Source organism: Octopus sinensis, linkage group LG1, assembly GCF_006345805.1.
Source record: "Octopus sinensis linkage group LG1, ASM634580v1, whole genome shotgun sequence".
In the NCBI taxonomy this organism is placed as follows: Eukaryota; Metazoa; Mollusca; class Cephalopoda; order Octopoda; family Octopodidae; genus Octopus; species Octopus sinensis.
Genome location: NC_042997.1, coordinates 160,852,326 through 160,859,884, shown reverse-complemented (window position 1 = coordinate 160,859,884; position 7,559 = coordinate 160,852,326).

Genomic DNA, 7,559 nt, shown 5'->3' with positions numbered 1-7,559 from the left:
CTTACGGTTGCGACCGGGCGTATGGCAGTTTCTGTCTGACTGCTTCTCCCTCTCTCCCCTTAGTAGACATAACCGCTGGGATTTTTACCGGTGTGGCCACCGGGCTCTGGCTTGGTGTGGCTGCCAGGGTAATTGTTATTTTCCCGTCCGCTATTTCTTGAGCGATATCATTCACATCCTTTTTTTTTTCAGCTGTTCTTGCAGAATTCTGTCCATCCACCCGTCATCGCACACCCTTGCGTAGCAAACAGCAGACTGGTTGTCTGCCGTTCTGCTTAAGAGTTTTATTTGATGGTGCGCCTTTACGAAACGAAATATTCTTTCATTTTTCGAGTCGAGAGAAATATCTTTATCTTTATTTTTCTTTCTGGGTTTATGGGGTGGGGTTTGGCATTTTTCGTCCCCACGAACACAGTGCCAAAGGGGTGGAGTTGGGGAATTGTTTTAATGTTGTCTGTTTGCATTGTTGTTTTTTTTATGTTTGGGAAGGGGAGTCGATGGAAATGGGCTTCTTCCTCTTGTGCGTCTCTTGCGTGAATTCCATCTCGCTGCCTTCCTTGTTGTCGCTCTTCTGCCTTCCAGCTTCTTCCACGGTCACCTCCGTCGTTTCCTTATTTTCCTTTTCGGGTTTTCCCACTTTGTCCTTTTTTGCTTTCTCTGGCACATCTGTCGTAACTTTGATGCATACGTCTGGGCAGTCATTCCTGTGGGTAGCATTATAAACAGTCTTTGCAGCTATGTCATGCCACAGGGCATGTAGTATCTGGTAGACAATTTGGGTCAACTGCTAATGATACTGGTGATATCTTCTGCAGAGCTCACATTTTCTATTACAACGTAAACGTTTGGTGATATCATTGTCTCTCTTGTTTATCAGGATTTAATAACTATCTCCTGTTCCTTGATAGCGAAGGCATATCCTTCTTGGTGGGATGTAATGTATCTATTACGCGTCCGGGCGAGGTTTCTTTTCTTGTCAATGCTGCTGTTGCCCTCTAGCTTACGGAATATATACCCATGCATTGCTTTTTGTTGGCATGATGCCCGCTTCTCCTCCAAGCTTCTGTTTTGGTAGGCCAGTCCAGTCTCCTTTCAGTTGCAGGAGACTGTTATATTCTCAGAGAACATGCCCAGTAGATTTTCACTAATTCTTAAGATGTTTTGCTCTTAATTTTCAGTATTTATGGAATGTACTTCTTTCTTTCTTCAGCAGCTGTTATCGGACAGCAATTTGAACTGACTACTGACCTCTACAAACATCAACTCGTTTCACATAGACTCTATCGGTATGGTCGTAAACGTAGAAGATACCAGCAGTGGTCAGTACCCTTCCGGTTAGATGTCCAGTCTGCGTATCTTGTTGGGTATCCAGTCAAACAAACCAAATGTTGGTACTAACACTGGCACTGCAAAAAGCATTGTGAGATATGGTCTTGTTAAATGCACCTGTTAGTGAGGAACAAAGTGGAATGACTCGTAGTCTAGCCATATTATTAAGAGATAACGGCGATGTTGCTGAGCTCCCTAAAGGAAAACTTTGTTGAGAAACTGCTCAACACAACCCCATACACCTTCCTTTCCTCCGGCCTGTTCATCAGTTATCATACCATTTCTTTAGCAGTGGTCTTGGAGAAACATATTCAGACAATAAGTGTACAGTTTGCATATAATTTTCAAGCATACTATAGGCCCATATGTTTTGGCGACAGGGGCATCTTTGTTATTTATTTTTCTTTCTAACCACAACAAAGTTGGATGTGGGTACAATTATTTTGGTATTCTGGTGAGTAGGTCTGTCTATTTTTTTTTATCTTGCTATCGTTCTGTTTGTTGCTGGATATGTACATTTATCTGCTAGTTTATGTGATGCGTGTTGACCATTTTGAAACTAAATTACTACTACTACAACAACAACAACAACAATTACTCCTACTTCTACTACTACTACTGCTGCTGCTGCTACAAATAGCATTATTATTATTATTATTATTATTATATATTATTATTATTATTATTTTCATTATTTATTATTATTACTACTACTACTACTACTACTACTACTACTACTACCACCACCACCACCACCACCAATACTACTACTACTACTACTACTACTACTACTACTACTACTAATACTACTACTACTACTACTACTACTACTACTACTACTACTACTACTACTACTACTACCACTTTTATTAAGCTAATTTTTCTTCACTTTTATTACTATTATCATCATTTTCGTTGTATTTATCAAAACTTGCCGTATAGGTGGTGGGACACAAAGTATAAATAATGACTTGCAATCATTTTCCTTCAGCGAAACAAATGGCTAACGTTAATGAAGAAGAGGAAAACAAATGCTTTTAACCTGATTTTAAATTACTGTATAAGTAAACCTTAGTCCAAACAGTGACGATTGGACTCAGCGAAACAGAAAAACAACATCGGAATACTGAGAAAACTGTTTGCAATAGCTCTGTCACTATCTGCTTCGATTTTCTCTATTTTGCTATTGATTTCCTTTGCTGTTCCTAATGCACCTACGATTACTGGTGTGATGTTTGAATGCTTTATTTTTCACATCCTATTGATTTCATATTTCAGTTCGTTATGATCAATTATGATCAAATGCATGTTTAGCAATTTCTTCCACCTCACTACTCTCTGAGTCCAAATGCTGTGAATAACGACGTTGCTTTTCATCCATTCAGAGTCGATAAAATAATTACCACTTAGGGTAATTACCAGTTCAGGTACTTAACAGTTTATGTAATTACTTGTTTAGCAATAAGGAACACCTCTCACAAGAATTGCTAGATTAGTGCCTATTGTAGAGAGGATTATTATTAGTATTATTTACGTTATTGTTGCTAGATTTTATACGAATTGTTCCGAGTCTGATCCAGAAACATCATGTAACAGCAATTTGGACGTTCTAGTATGAGTGTTATTTATGATTGGCAATGATATGCTGTAGCGGAAGGAGAACAGCATCTGAGAACTAAGTTTCTATACGTTTGTAATATTTCGGTTTTGAAAGAGTTTTTAGAAAATCAGTTATTTCCAAGTCGACAATGTTTTTCTTACAATGAGGATAATCGCCATGAAAACATTTTGTTGTAGATCTGATACTTTTAGGTTTCCTGGCATATGAATTATTATTATAATTATTATTATTTTATTTTTTTTGTGGTTCTCACATTTTGGGGATTTCGGGATATTTGAGCTGCCAGGATGGTTAGCACTCCGGACAAAGTGCTTAGCGGCATTTCATCCGTCTTTACGATCTGAGTTGATATTTCGTCATGATTAACTTCGCTTTCCATTGTTTCAGGGTCGATAAAATAAGTACTAGTTGGGTACTGGGATGGAAGTAATTGACTAGCCCTCTCCCCTAAATCTCATGCCTTCTGCCTTTAGTAGAAAATGTATTATTGTGGTTAAGGCGGCATGCAGGGAGAATAATTAGCATACACGGTTAAATTCTTTGTGATATTTCGTCCGTCTTTACGTTCTGAGTTCAAACTCCGTCGTGGTCGATAAAATAAGTACCAGTCCTAAATCTCATGTCTTCTGTTAATGCAATTGACAAAACCGCATTATTTAAGGGATGATCAAACATATATACACATATATATTTAGATAGCTAGTGTAATTTTCGCTTCTTCTTTCATATCGTCTTTTGGATGGTTTCTAGAAATGCTTGATAATTTGGCCTGTGAGCGAAGTTGATATTTTGACACGTGTTCAGATCGCTGTTGTTGTTGCTATTTTTGGTGGTGTTCGTGATAATGCTGCACTCTTTATAGATTTATGCGTTTTGCACGATACAAAATTTTCCATGTTCTGTTTTTCTATTGTTTATTTATATATTTGAATTTATTTCATTATTAAGTTGTTTAATGCTGAGATGTGGTTTGATGAAATGTATTTGTGTTTGACACTGGTTTATTATGAATTCGTTTATTTCTGATGCGTAGATGCAGTTGTATTTCTTGATGTTTCATTGTGGATGCATTAGATGAATGTCTATAATCAATATCTATATGTTGCTGAATGTGGTAGTATTTTATTGTAAAAAACCTGATTCTGTTTCTTGGTGAAATTCATTCCGTTCTGCCTCTCCACAAAAATTTCATATACTTGTTTTTTTTAATTTCTATAAGTATTTTAAACTTTTAATATTATTGAGTAAGTATATTATTTTGATAATCGGTTAGTGCTTCACAGGAAAGTCAGGAATTATTTATCAGGTGATTGTAGAAACTAGGAAGGGAACGCAGAATGTGATGTCTAGAGAGAAGAGCAGTTTATTCGGTGAGATAAACGTGTGTGTGTGTGTGTGTGTGTGTGTGTGTGTGTGTGTGTGTGTGTGTGTGTTATGTGTGTGCACCTCAAACTTCACAGTAGAACTCTCAATTGCAGTCTCGATACACAATACCCCATTTCGTGGCAGGTCTTCCAGATCGCTCATTGTCTTCCAGGAACGTTCTTCTGCTTTGAAGAAAGTGTGCCACTCAAAAACGAAAGATTACCGAAGCATGATCAATGTCTCTGTAGCAGAGTTCCTAAGTTTAACGCAAAATTTCTCGTTGGCTGTTTGTTACAACTTCCTGAGCATGACAAATCTGGTGAAGATGTCGAAGGTGTTCGAAGATTTTCTCAAGCTCACATTGAAGGAATCATGCGCAAGTTTCCTGATCCGGCTTGAGATCGCAGTGGGAGCTGAGGGTGGCTATTTTGTGTAAATTTATCTCCCAGCCATATGTAGTTGATATTGTTAGAATTGCAATAGAGTAGCAGTCAGCGGAGAAAAAAAACTACGATTATTGACTGAGAGTAAAAGTGGAAGCTATAGGCATTGACAAAAATTCTGGAAACAGCATTCTCTGAACAGGCTCCATGTATCTATTCTCATCAGAAAAGAAAGCATTTCCTGTTTAGAGGCCGCATCTAGGCAACGTAAACTAAGCAAGAACCTTGCAAAGACTCAGTCAGTACATCAGATGAAACTACGCACTGGATTTGCTTGCATATGATCGATATTTTCATACAACAATGTTTCTTATACATATACTGATATATAGAAAAACCCGAATCGACCTCGTAACTGAAGTGAATGTCTTCATTGATCAGTAATGGAAGAAAACAGGTAGAAGCATGTGTTTTAAAGATTAAATTGCTTTGCACTTGTTTCACTCGGAAATTCTAGTTTCATTAGAACAATTTATCTCCAAACAATATAATTTTCTTTAAAAATTCGGAGGTCTTATGGACACTTCGACAGTTAATGAATAAGTTTATTACGTTGTTGTCTAATATCGACTTTTGACACGATGTTGATTCTTTACATTACATTGCTCACAATTAACACTCGCAAATTCTATGGAACTGAGTAATCATGTTCATTGTATGAAACATTAAAAAAGTAAATTAGAAGCTATTATGAAATGAAAGAAAAACAATATTTCTTGATGATTAATATCATTTTTGCAGTTTGTATCAGTAAGTGCTTGAAAACAATTTAGAACATATTTCAATTTTCCGGCGGTGAGTGGTAACTTGCAAAAGAATTAGCTATCAAAACGATCAATAAAGGTAGAGAAATTGATGACCATCCAAAGGAATGAATTTTGTTTGTTAGTTTCTAATAGTTTTATCATCATAAAAAAGAATTAAAATCGAAATATTAAAATAATTTTAAGCGAGTATCAGTTTTATAGATCTTCTTGATTTAAAAATGGAAGACGCCGCTTACAAAAAGAGAAAATGGCAGGTAGAAAAAAAGCATGACAAATAATAATGTTCTTTAAGAACAAATGTAATTCCTCAGCTCCTTGGCTTTTGTTTCGATCTCACTGCGCAGAACTTTGGGACAATAACTTTAAAACAATCTATGCACCCAATGCCAGATATAGATTTGGTCGAGGAACTTTGTGTAAAAAATTGTTCTGTGAATCAGTTTATTTTGGGACATGGTAGACTTTAACGTCAATAGTTAGCTGTTGTATATCTTTAGTTGCAAGCACTTTATTACTTTTCCTCTTACTAGACTAGCTCCAGTCATATATCTACTCAAGTTGAGGAAAATGAACAGACCAATATCAGTCACTCTGAGAATATATTCGAACTGTTTTTGAAATGTATTATCTCCTATGATTAATAAGAGGTATGCTGGAGGTTTTCTTCAAACCAGCTGCATAATAAAGTAAATTCGAAATTTGTTTTAAAAATAATATGGAAATAACAATATAACTATATTGATAGATAATATTATAGATATACCATTCAATATTTCAGACATTTATTTGTGTATGTATGTGTGTGAGGGAGAGAGAGAACAATAGAGAGGGAGTGAGAGAGGTGTATATATCTATATATATATATACATATGTGTGTGTGTCTCTGTATATGTATACTTGCATATGCTAATCATGACTAAGTAATTAGTTATCATTCAACTACTGTGGTAGTTGAATGATATTCTTAATGCCGCAATTTACTCAAATGCAGCATCTTTCAGAGCTTGTCGCTAATTCAGTTCTGAACCAAATTAAAAACTGTTAACATTTTTGAAGAGGACTGATCTCTAGCTACATTCCGGCATAAAAGATTTGATCCAGTAGAAAAAAAAGTTTACACCAAAATCTGAAGCAACATTTTAGGAGAGTGAGTAACGCCTACTATCGAGTTAAGATCGAAATAACTTTTTTTATTTTAAAAGCAAAAAGTATTTATCTTAGCTTCAATGATAAAAGAAAGCATGCAGAATTTCATAGTTTTGGTACCATACAACAAAAATTTGTATAAAAAAAGTTGAGGTAAAATATCATGAAAAAAATATAAGTAGAGCAAAAAATTGGATTTAAGTATAATTAACTTTTTTATTTTAAAAGCAAACTATATTTTACTTAAGCTTTCATGATAGATCTCGATTCGAGAAATTTCATGGTATCAATCTCATGCAATGAAGTTTTACAGCAAACAAGTTATGAATGCTTGTTTCTCAAATTTGAAGGTGATAATAATGTTCGATACATTTTTATGAATATAGTTCTGTAAGGGGACTTTTAATATATATCACCGGCGTCATTGAGGTAAGGAAAACTTATCAACAATAACGCTAATTCATACATTTCACGCATTACTAATTAGCATAATAGCATAACCTGGAAAAAACATAATTACATGGAAAAATGCGAGCAAGAGAAATAATATTTTTAAGATTATAAACCTGGAAAATTATAGGAAAAATTATTACACTTGGAAAAGTTCAGGATAACTTATTGTATCAAGTAAAGAACAGAACAAGAACATGTTTACTTCAACTATTGCAACTAAGGGTAAAATTTGAATATTAAATATTATTTGATTTTAATTTACAAAATAACATTATAATTAAAAAAAGGTACCATTATTTTATTAAAATATTGACACTCTAGAATGTCAAAAAAATGATAGCCAGAAGTATTAATATAGCTAAAGTTTTATACAAAGCAGAATAATAAATACGAGGGACGTTCAATAAGTAATGCTCCTGACCCACTTGCATTTGT